This window comes from Mastigoproctus giganteus, chromosome 9, assembly GCF_048544385.1.
Source record: "Mastigoproctus giganteus isolate SK-2022 chromosome 9, ASM4854438v1, whole genome shotgun sequence".
Taxonomy (NCBI): domain Eukaryota; kingdom Metazoa; phylum Arthropoda; class Arachnida; order Uropygi; family Thelyphonidae; genus Mastigoproctus; species Mastigoproctus giganteus.
Window position 1 is genome coordinate 12885210 of NC_143583.1, and position 12816 is coordinate 12898025.

At 34.7% G+C, this 12816-nt stretch overlaps 1 protein-coding gene across 1 annotated transcript in view; it reads right to left on the reverse strand.

Annotated features, from left to right (window-relative positions):
- LOC150080054 (uncharacterized) overlaps window positions 1–12816 on the reverse strand; it is a 559273-nt gene that overhangs the window by 531168 nt on the left and 15289 nt on the right. The window contains exons 2-3 of the mRNA XM_090381984.1: window positions 8715–8824; window positions 2912–3038 (exon numbers count right to left, since the gene is read on the reverse strand). The gene's annotated coding sequence lies outside the window, so the exon portion shown is untranslated. The remainder of the gene's footprint in view (window positions 1–2911; window positions 3039–8714; window positions 8825–12816) is intronic.

Below are 12816 nucleotides of genomic sequence, written 5' to 3' on the forward strand. Positions count from 1 at the left end.
TGAATGGATACGAAGGAGAGTAATAAAGACTGGTTATCAATATTATATGATATTCTTACAGAAGGTGGCTCCAATTCTTTGAACTGTTGTCCTCAAAATAGACACATCTTATTAAGATGTTTATTGGCTTAAAAGGGATGAGAAAACTGAATGCTACAGGGCACAGATTCAAATTAAAAAAGATAACTTAAGACGGATAAAAGGAAATTAGCTTTATCAAAAAGGTGTGATCTTTATTAGCAAGCTTCCACTTATCTTTTGAACTTAAAGAACTCATGCAGATTTAAGAAATGCACTGGAAGGTGTGGTCAGAATACTGTAGAATCCAATCGTTAGGGAAAGCAGCTGCAGGACATTTTAGAAGAAGGATGGGATTCTGGCTGCAGCCTAATCCAATACTCCAATTCATCCCACATGTGTTCAATGGCATTGAGGTCTGGGCTCACAGCTGACTAATCTAGCATACATGTCTACATCTATATACATGTCCACATCTATATTCAAACACATACATAAATTAGTCCTTTTTATGTCCTCATATATGGCATGAAGAACAGTTGTGACAGTACTGGCAAGGCTTATTTCCACAAAACTACCAGTGAACTAAGCAGTGCAAACAGTCCCACAGATCAAACTTCATGTAAGATGATAACTCTGACAGGAAATCCAAACATATCCATCACAATAAATTAGCGTAGTGGGATTCTTCACTGTCCCTCACCTCATGGAGTGAAGCAAAGGACAGTTCAAAGGTCCATGAACAATGAAAACAACAGCTCCCTGTAGGTTACTGATGTATTGATGGATGGTTCTGTGTATGTAAACCTACTGTATGATATTTTCATAGGATAACATGAATAAAGCATGAAATACCATCTTTATAGTTCATCAAACACATTCAAAAGTTTGTGAGGAAGTCCAGATTCCCTCCCCCCCCCACCACACTCATAGTATCAACTATGGTCTACCATCTTTGAATATTATCTGCTGCAGTGGATTTTGTGAGGTTCAGATGAGTGGCAGTTGCATTCTATTCAAAGCATGAAATTTAACTTTGACAATGCAAAGTACTGCATATGGGTAGCAGTAGCCCCAGAGAAATGTACCAACTGTGTGGCACTCAGGGTGGTAGAGAATGAAACAGTCCTGGAGGTAGTTGTGCAGCCAGATAAGAAGTTTCTGAATGTGGCAGAGCACAGTTCATGGGGTCTTGTCAGTGATATACAGGAATTTTTCTACCAAGGATAAGGAGGTGATTATCCTCTTGTATAAGGCAATGGTCAGGACACACCTTGAGTACTGCATACAGGCCTGGAGGCCTCATTTTAAGAAGGATGTAGAGTTGCTAGAATGAGTACAAAGAAGGGCAACATGATTGGTGAGGGGAATGAAGGGGGTGCTCTTATCAAGAAAGGGTTAAGTTCTGTAAACTGCAGAGTCTGGGAACTAGGCACCTGAGAGGTGATCTGATTGAGATGTATAAGGCCTTGAATGGTTTGAGCAGGCTCAATGCTGATGGTAATTTTCCTCTTGCTCAGATTATGAACCGGAGGGGACATAAATTCAAATTGAGGAAAGACAGCTGTAGAATAGATGTGTGGAAATTTGTTTTGAGCCAGTGGGCATTTGATTGCTGGAACAAACTTCCATCTGTTGTTGTGGAAGTTGATAGCTTAAATAAATTCAAGGAAGAACTGGACAAACGTTTAGAGCAATGGATGGGTGAAATGGGAATTTTTTTTTTTTTTTCTCTACTAATGCTAATGCTAACACAGCAAGGTTACTAGCATGTCATCCAATGTTGAAAATAAGTTCCAATCCATGACTGCACTTTAGAAGCCATACTGGCTTCTAAAGTGCAGCTACTGCACAGAAAGACTATCAAGACTTATATTGCTAGTTTCAGCAGAAATGCATATGCGAGGCACTTCTAGCAAAGTACGTAATATTTGTGGAAGGAGAGTACAAATGTTTTTGTAATATCTGAACTAGAGCGTCAGAAAAGAACTGTTCACACATACCATGCATATGCTAAATGTAATTAATTTTTATGTACTGCTTCTAAATACTGTTTGCAAAGCAAGTAGGTCTTATTTAACTAATGTTAAGTTTTATTTGAAGCAATATGTAAGAGATAGTTACTAGTGCCTCCACTGAAATCTGTGTAAAAAAGTAAAATAAATTGCAGCCATTATCAACCCACTGCAGGATGGAAGCCTCCTCAACAATTCATGCTGAGGGAAAATGGACCATAATCTGCCACGCTGGTCCAGTGCGGGTTGGCAGTTCGACCGTATTCAGCAGTCAGGGGCTTGAACCCCGGTCTACTCAAAGAGCGTGTGCCACTGCACTCCCGCTCCTGACCACTTGGCTACGGAGCAATCTGTGTATGTGATCTTTTCTAGTTTACATACTCTTTCTCCCCTAATATATATTCTTCACAGGTATTGCCTGCACCCATCCCGCTGTATGGGAAATAACTGATTTATAAATAAATAAAAATATAATGCATACTTGTGAGAACATCCTTTGCTTTCTGTATATTCTGCCATTTTAATACTAATATCAATAACACTAATCCTCCCAGAATGTGTTAGTTGCCTGATGGCACGAGGGATTTACCCCATCTTCACTTCCTCTCAGAATATGCGGGATATAACACATTTAAAGTTCAATTTGACATTCGATAAATTATTATTATATTCTTAATTCATGTATATTTTCTGAACACTAACCAAAGTCTAATTTTAACAATTTTCTTCTTTTTGCTTTAATATGGTCAACAACTTATCCCATATAAATAAGATTATTATAAAAAATACAATAAAAATAATAAAACAATGATATAAAAAAGGCATTTATTTCTTTAAAATGATAAAAAATAAACAAAATTTAAAAAATTCATTCTTACTTTTAAATTTTGAAAGTCTGTTTCCTCAATCACAGTTGTGGTACCAGGCCAGTAATATGAATTCAAACAAGTATCTATCTCAAGAAGAGAATATCCTTTTGATAAAATACTGACAGCATCTTTAAACCTACAGAGAGAGAGAGAGAGAGAGAGAGAGAGAGAGAGAGAGAGAGAGAGAGAGAGAGAAAAAAATATTAGTACTTTCTTCCACAGATCACGAAATGTTGGCTTGGCTGTACACGTAAATCAGTCAAACTTGACTTAATTAAAATATTGCATGTATTTGAAAATTTGGTGAACGAAAAATTTATTCCCACATGTGCACCACCTTGCAAAATATTCTGCCATGTCCATGACTGTTAAGTACTATGCTGTTTCTTGTATTCTCCCTATCTTGTGAACTCCTCTGACTGTATGGTCATGCAGAGTATAAACAGAAAATTCATTCATAAAATTGCTTATTACAGAATCACTGCAAAGTTGGCATTGCATTCATTGTTTACTGAGGGCAAAAGGGAAAAAAAAAAGGTGAGGACAAGAAAAACAACTTTTTGAAATTCATAGTACATCTTTCTCTAATCAGTAAATGATCCATCAACAGGTTTTAGGTTAAAAAAAAATAAATAAACAAACAATAAAATGCTGACACCAGAGTAACAAAATTACAGATTGTTCTGTCAATTTGTAACAAAATGCAAAGAATAGTAAAAAAAAAAATTTTAAAATAATAAATACAGCAATGAGTAACATATATTATCAAAACTGGATGACGTTTGACAACTGCTGACATCATGGATCATTCAAAATTTGTGAATGGTCCATCATGTAAACTAATGAAAACTGGAATAATAAATTTACTCACATTTCAAAAATTTCATGAACAAAAAATTTATTCCCACATGTGCACCACCTTATAAAATATTTTGCCGGCGCCCATGCCCGTGGCTGTTAAGTACTATGCCATTTCTTGTATTCTCCCTATCTTGTGAACTCCTCTGACTGTGTGGTCAACACACAGTCAGAGGAGTTCACAAGGTTAAAAAAGAATGGTTATAATGGTAATAGATGAATTTTTTTTCGTGCAAATCACTACACTTGAAAATTTAGAATCACAGAATAGTACATGATGCTTGATAAGAGCTGCAGAACTTTCTTTGCCAATAAAGCAAAATGAAAATATCTGATTGGCTGAATTTTTTGTTTCGTTTCCCACTCTCCTTCAATAACTTTGCAACAAATTTTCCCACCCCCAAGTGAAAACAGAACAGATAAAAAGGTTATAAATTGTATTAAAGGCGACGAAGTCCAGTCTTGTTGGCTGTACAGAAAGAAGCAATAGAAAAGGGTAGAATGTTGTTTTGAAAATGGCAAATGACTCCAAAATCATAAATTTAATGAAACTGCATGCTTTGGAGTGACATTTTGGACAGATAACTTGTGTGATCGAGACCCACTAATTTTGGGGTGACTGAAGTAGACATTTTACTCTTCCTTATCAGTGTTTAATCGGTTCTCTGAACACCACAGGATAAACGCTAATTACAAGAAGGGTTACTTCAATGCACCAATAACATACAGAATGTCATCGACATATGTGAGGATCAAAGGATTGGCAATTTAGATGTGTCTCTAGTTAGCACAGTAATAATTCATTCCTAGTTTTTCGTTTCAGATAAAAAAAAAAAACAAACAAAACCAAATCTAAGGCACTAAAATGACAACACTGGCCATAGCTAGATGTTATGTGGCAAATTTGTGTATTACAAAATAAAACATATTGCCCTCTGATAACAATCAGTGTACCAACACAAAAAATGTAAAATAAATTCAACACTAAAATAAATCAGATGTGATGTTTATCTATATTTGGCACTGGTTTTGCTGAATATTTCATGACTATCTTTTATTTGCTATTATTTCTATAAGTGTAGTGCAGTCAAAACAATACTCAGACAGTCAGTCGCTGTGCTGATAAGAATGTGTTACATTTATTTTTTTAAAAAATGATCATTTATTAAAGAAATTCATTAATTGTCTTGAGAAATGAATCTGTCTTCCAAATTTCACGGGCCCCTTTCAAAAATGCAGATGCATTGGCATAGCTATGCCACTGAACAAAATCATTGGTTTTCCTAGAGATTTTGTCTTTCAGAGAGAGAGAGAGAGAGAGAGAGATCTTTATTGCAACAGTAAGATAGTGATGTACATAGTAGTGCAGTTGCAACTGACCATCACAGCACAGTGGCCAGGGGTTAACAATATAATGTAAAGACAAAGTTGCCTGAACAAACCAAAAAAAATAAGGGTACAATAATAATGAATAAGTTGAATAAAGTATTAAAAAAATAGAGAAATGAATTTGGTATATTAAACATTAAGTAAGTGCATAGAATACTAGTCACAAAATACATACCATAAGAATATACTGTACATTGAATGGCATAATTATATGCATATTAAGACAATACATTGATCGGGCTCAGGTTATAATATTGGTGGCCTTTGCCATCCACTATGGGATATTCTTTTTTGACACGTATCATACTTATTGAAATCGACATCTAGATCTTTGACGCGTGATAACATCTGCTGAGGAAGGATTTTAGCTCTCCGTACACTGAAAACCCCCTTGAGAGAATAGAATGTTGCGTTCTTTTTCTTTAATTTAAAATTTTTGGTTAAAGGAGGGCACATGCCCCCCCAAATGTACCCCTGAAAACATGCACACCATCTCTCATATTGTGGAGTTATACTTCATAACTGGGTTGTCACCATTGCAACAACAGGATACCCGTCCACCCACTCATGAGAAGCCAATAAGCTTCAAAATGGTGCCTTCTGGGTGGTAGTATCCCCCCACGAGAATAAATAACATTAGTCTTCTCCATAGGTGAAGCATTACTTATTCTATGTAGTAAAATACCATAGAAACTCATTGTGAAGGTATTCACAATATGAGATATAATTAAAATGATGCATTAAAACTGCCTTGATAGTAGAAATGATATGTGTGTGTGTGTGTGTGCATAATTAAACTCCTTCATACCCAGCTCCTTGACATAACATGGCCTCCCCCTCCAAATGCACACTACTCGTACTCCCTCCACTTATTATTTGCAGAGTAGGGATTGCGAGATTCTGCTGCACTGGCTGATCTGTATACCACCTAGATCTAAATGGCTGACTATCTAGCAACCTTCCTTCAAAAATTCATTTTAGAGCTGTAACCTTGAAATGTAAGCAAGATTGGACCTTGCCATGATGCCCGTAATAACCTTGACAGAATCAATTATACTGCAATATTATGGTATTTAACAAATTAAAAGATTAGATAAATTGTAGAATTCAATTTATTCACCGGCTTGGAATCTCATACACCTGAGATTACCACACGTATCAAAGAGCATCACAGGAACATAGTCTTTTAAATACACGCGTTCACTCCCTCCCACTATCGCCAACTGAAGATGTTAACAACGAAAGCCAATTCGTTACGGCTCTTGGCCTCCTCAGTTTAACTTTCCTAGCTTTATCGTTTCAACTTTTAATTCATGACAACCAAGGATGAAGACGTGCACTTCTATTTCCTTGAGCATATTTTAAACTCCGTTTCCAAAATTTAAACGTATCCATATTAATTCCAATTTTTAAACTCAACTACCATTTTATCCTATCTCAACACGTCAATTGCAGATTATATAAAAAGGTTAGTACCGCAAATTAAGCTATGCTATTAATTTGAGTGAATTAAAAGATATAATGCATAAGGAATTTAAGTTTTGTTGACATTCTTATGTTAACATTAAAAATAAGAATACAAATTTGTAGTGAATCGATGCAACACAGTTTAAATATATCAGATAAAGTAGAAATTCCTATTGAATCCTATAATTTTGTTTCAATACGAATAGGTGTACAGAAATCTTTTTTCTGCAAGAGAGTAACTGAGTACTGGAATAAACTTTGCCCAATGCAGTGAGTAATTATTATCCACTAAAAAAAATCAGAAAAGGAGATAAAAAGTATTAGCCCTCTAGCACCCACACCATTTAATGAAGCAAGACTAATCAAAAGTAGAGAGCAAAATAATTGGAAACAAAGAGTGTCATCATGTGAAGACTTCATCCAGACTTGTCAAGAGCTTAAAAGATATAGCAAAAGCTGTGTATAGGGTGTACCTTCATGCCTCATTATGTCATAACTAAGCCTATCTCTTTAATAACACATACAAACAGGTCACAACATAGAGTTAACACTGAAGCACCTCAAGTTACACTTCACTTTGGTACTGAGACACTAACTTGAGTTAGTGCCTCAGTACCCAAGTTAATTATTGAAAACATTTCTCTGCATTTTGTTTAGAAGTACAGTCAGTCCTCGTATAACATGTGTTTACACTACACGAATTCAATCATACACGATTTATAAATAGGGGAACGATATCTTATATAACACGAACCGAATTTGCTTATGCACGATTCGCCTTTGTGTTTACAAGAAATGGCAGTCGAACACGGAATCACCCCAACTGAACGCAACACGATAGGAATGAAGAGGAGATTCTGAAAATGTATTTGTTTTTTATATCAGTGAAGGGGAAACACATTTCACCATAATAACGTAAAAAGCAACACAATTCCAGCTATCGGTATAATCGCAAATGCAATTAGATAAGAGTTTACTACCAATTTATAACAGATTCCACTTGCAGAAATGCAACTAGAAATTGCTTTTAATTGTTTTATGGTAGTAACCCCTAGAAATGTGCTTTAGTAAAATGTGAGGTGTTAATAGTGTATCTCTGCCTTTACGGTGTTGTTTATTCAGTTGCTACACGCATGCAGCTTTGTTTATGTACATCAAGCGTGCCTCCTCGTTTTGTAATTGTGCGTTATTCCCTAAAAATGAGTAAAATACTTAAAAGGTGTGAAAAGGAAGCATCCTGGTGAAGACACTGCAAATTCACAGAGAAAAACAAAAGCAATATCGATAAACAGAGGCGGACTGAGTCAAAAATTCTTACCCGGGAAAATGTATAGTGGCCTCATACTATGGTTTATGGCCAAAATCACACCGGTCTCCGGCCCACCATGTGATATTTCTCCGGTAAGGCTAATGGCCAGTCCGCCTCTATCGATAGAGAAAAAATATGAAATTTTGAAACGCTTTGAGCGAAATGAAAGACCATGTGATATTGCATGTGCTACAGACCTAAATGAGGCAACGCCGAGAATTACAAAGAATGCAGAGAAAATAAAAACAACTTTCATAGCAGGAACAACTCGAAGTGTAATTAAAATCCATTAGATTAAGACACAAGGAATTGGAAGAGATGGAACGGCTGTCATCTGTTTGGATAGAAAATCAAACAAAAAACAAGTTTGCTTACGATAGAAGCAACAGCATTAGCAATATTTTATTACGTAATAGTCGTCATAAAATACTTACATATTACTTAAAATACTTAAGTAATTAAAATGCTTACGTATCACGTATAATAATAAATAATCATAATAAAATACTTACGTATTTTATTACGATTATTTATTGTGTTTGGTAATGTTTTGGTTACAAATGTGTGTTCAATCTTGGGTGGTCGGCACCTAACCCTATTTTTCCCATAGGGCCTGTTGTTTATATTACACGATTTTGCATTGCACGAGGGTTTCTAGGAACACAACTATCGTGCTATACGAGGACTGACTGTATTATCGAAAACTGAATTATCTATTGAATCCATAAAAATTTATTTTATCTACATGTATAAAATTAAAGTGAAATTGACAAAGTATAAAATACTTACCGTTTTAGTTTATAATATGCCAAACCCAAACCAAAATACTGAGCAGGAAATTTTATAGCGTTATGATGAGTTGATATTTCATTTAGCAATGCTAATGCTTTTTGAATACACTACAGAGAAAAAAAAAAAAAAAACATTAATACTATTCATTATTCATTAGCAACTACCTATAGGGTTTTACATTAAAAAAAAAAAAAAAAAAAAAAAAGAGAGAGAATAACTGTAAAGAAAATATATAGAGAACCCACAAAACTATACAGAAAGTTGCAAACAATAATTATAGAAATGTATCTATTGACAATGTGTCAAAGAATAGAATAAAAAAAAAAATAATAATAAGAAAAACCATGATCAAATATAGTTAAAAGTTTTAGGCAAAAAAACAGTTAGCATTAGCAAAGGCACATGATGCAAGAAAGCAAGCTTATATAGCATCAGCCAAACAACTTAAATGCAGTGCAAGCTATTCATGATTGATTGAAACAAGAACAGAAATAAATCAAAGAAAAGCTGGAGGCTATGATAAAGTGATAAGAATGGTTTACACACTGTTTGATAATACAGTGTAGCAAAAAAAAAAAAAAAAAACGGAGAGAATTAATAGAAAAGAGGAGACAACAATCTATGTTGTCTCCTCTTTATGACAGTTAAATACAACTTCCTTGTCTTTGAAATCTCTACTAATAGCGAATGTTGAAAAAAGAAGATACAATAGCAAAATTATAAGAAACAGAAAAATAAAATTATAACATAATTGGAAAAGCGGGCATTGTTTGTTGTCTTTCTGAATCTGAATTCCATTGCAGAAAATAATATACAGAGTGCAGCAATAAAGTTTCTGGAGTGGTGCTGCCGTGGTCATGTTTGACAAGTTTACGTGAAAGTAGTAGTAGTAATAGAGGCATGTGATGCAAGAAAGCAAGTGTATGAGCTTATGCAGCATTAGCCAAAAAAAAATTACACATACATTCCCTCTAAAAGTTTGCCAAGTTCTGCCTTGAATTTATTTAAGATATCAACTTCCAACAACAACAGATGGAAGTTTGTTCCAGCCACTGGCTAAAGGCATTCCTCACATCTATTCTACAACTGTCCTTCCTCAATTTTAATTTATGCCCTCTCAGGTTTGTAATCTGAGCAAGTGGAATTCCCATCAGAATTCAGCATGCTCAACCCATTCAAGGCATTATGCACCTCAATCAGATCACCTTGCAGGTGCCTAGTCTCCAGCCATTGCAATTTGCAGTACTTAAGCTTTTCTTGATAAGAAAGGCTTAAGGCCTTTTGTTACCCTCACTAATCTTGTTGCCCTTCTCTGTACATGCTCAAGAAACTCTACATCCTTCCTAAAATGACACCTCCAGACTGGTGTGCAGTACTCAAGGCATGTCTTGACCATTGCATTATACAAAGGGATAATCACCTCCTTTTCCCTGATTGCAAAATTCCTGTATATCATTGACATACCCCATGTCCTGCTCTGGCAGCCTGTCTGCATTCCTCAGAAAACTTCATATCTGACTGTACAATCACCCCCAGGTCTTTTTCATTTGCTACCACCCTAAGTGAACGTAAGCAATACATTGCAGTTCAAATGTCCTCTAACAGAGGACTGTTCAGTGATACAACAGCGTGCAAGTAACAACCAGTTTCTTTAGTAGCATTAACTTTATCATAAAATTTTGCAATGGAGCAATGAATGAATATCAAATTTTGCTTCAAAATGGGAAAATCTCCAACAGAAATGTATGATATGTTAAAAGCTGTTTACGGTGATGAAATTTTAAGTCATACCAGTGTTTTTAATGGTATAAGGTTTCAAATATGAATGTGGGGATGTCTGCAATGACCCAAGAAGTGGGCATTTGTCAGTCTCTTGAAATGAGGACAGTATTGCAAATGTTTGGGGGAGTTGCCACAAGAGATCATCATTTGCCCCTCAGAATGATAGCTAATGAATTCGATTTGAATAAGGATAAAATTTGCTAAATTCTGCACAAAGATTTAGGGAAAAGGAAGTTCTGCAAAATTTGTGCCTCACAGATGAGAAGCAATGAAGAGTGTCATCATGTGAAGACTTCATCCAGACTTGTCAGGACAATCCTAATTTCCCCGACTGTATTGTCACTAGAGATGGGTAATGGGTGTTTCAGTATGACCAAGAGACAAAGCGTTAGGGTGCTCACACGTAGAACGCAGGCTTACTTGGAAACAGCAGCCTAAATGAACAATGTAAGTCAATGGGAGTGCATACAATAAGAGCGTGTGGACAGCGGCATCGCTTCTTGTTTTAATCCCCCAGCTTACCTCAACAATTAAAGCTTACTGGTCTCAGGGAAGTACAGATGTCACTCAACTAGGTACGCGTTGTTCACACCTCTGATATTAATCTGGCCTTCAGGCAATTTTTAGAACTGCTGTTGCTGTAGAAAGCACGAATTCACGGAAATGTAGAGAAAACTTGTAATCCAAAAGTTTTAAACATGGATACTGAAATTTTGATTTCAGACTGACTTTTATGGATTTATGTTAAACGTGCAAATGGGATAAAAGTGTCAAACTGCATTAAATACCATGGAGAAATGCTGACAAAAAACAAAATAAAAAAATATATATATAAAATAATAAAAAAAAATACCATTATATTTTTTTATTTTCTCAAAGTAACAACAGTTCTTTCTTTTCTTCTTATATTTATTTGTAAAGTGCTAATAAATACCGTATGTAGAAATAGTCGGTCAGTCAGTGTTTTTATTATTCGAAATGGAAACAGCATTTCTCTATTCATTCTAAATATTTAGAAACTTCCAATTCATTACATAAATTATGATATTCAAAATTTTGCCTACTGTAATGTACAGACATTGGGTATGGCCCATCAGTTCCTTATTGTTTTCAATCTTGAAAAAAAAAATTAAATAAATAATCGTTATGACAACGAAGAAATAGTTTTGGAATATCTAAATTGAACTTTTCATTACTTCAGTTTCTAGATTTATACTTATTGTTTCTAAAAACATCACATTAAATTTTATTATCATTGAAAACAATCAGAAACTTTTTTAAAAAAAAGTTTCGTATTGTTTTGCTTTGTACAACAAATTGCAGCCTGCACGGTGCATAAAATATGCATTATATTTTAAATGAAGACAGTAACTGATAACACCAGTCAGTTCATATTTCCTCCCTTCTAATTAATCTCGGTTTTCCTTCTGCAGTTAACATTAAATGAAAATTAATTAATATGAAAAATGTATGTTGTATGATTTACATTACTAAGCTATACCTAAATATCACTGATAATCATCCAAATTTAATCCGTTAATGGAAAATGTGATTCATCCCCCTGTCCACCAAGTCACGCGAGACAGTGGGGGTCCGCAGAAACGCATCGGAATTGGTTAGTGCTGGTTGTGCTGACCCACCTGCTTGCTTAAATGAATTTTTATTTAAGCTCGCTGGTTGTCGACGCCACACATTCATTGCAACATGGACATTGAAGCTCTTATTTCCAAAGTTTATCTTCGACGACCAGTATGGGATAAAACTGAAAAACTACATTCAAACAGGAATGCTGTGGAGAAATGCTGGAAGGAAATATGCTGTTTCTTGTATTCTGTGTATCTTGTAAACTCCTCTGACTGTTCGGTCGTCACGGAGTATAAACAGAAAATTTATTTATATATATATATATATAACGATAACGTATAAATCCAGTAAAATATCTTTAATACTTTGATATATATATATATATATATGAAATCTATTTTATATTAAATATATATGGTATGAGGTACAGAAGTATATAACCGGGTTAATATTTGTATTGCGCTGTTTTTTTTTTTTATAAATATTTTGTGTGGACTGTATAATTGAAAATCGATGATATTAGATTATATGACCAAATTATGAATTTTAAGGAATTTTTCAGAGAAAAAGATGATAATTGGGCAAGAAAATAAATATACATTTCATTTCAATATATATATATATATACTTATAATTGAATGATATTTGAAATAATTAGAAACTGAATCTTACATAAAAAAGGGTAAAACATACATCAGAGACAGCAAAAAGCATTTTCCTCTACATGACGCTT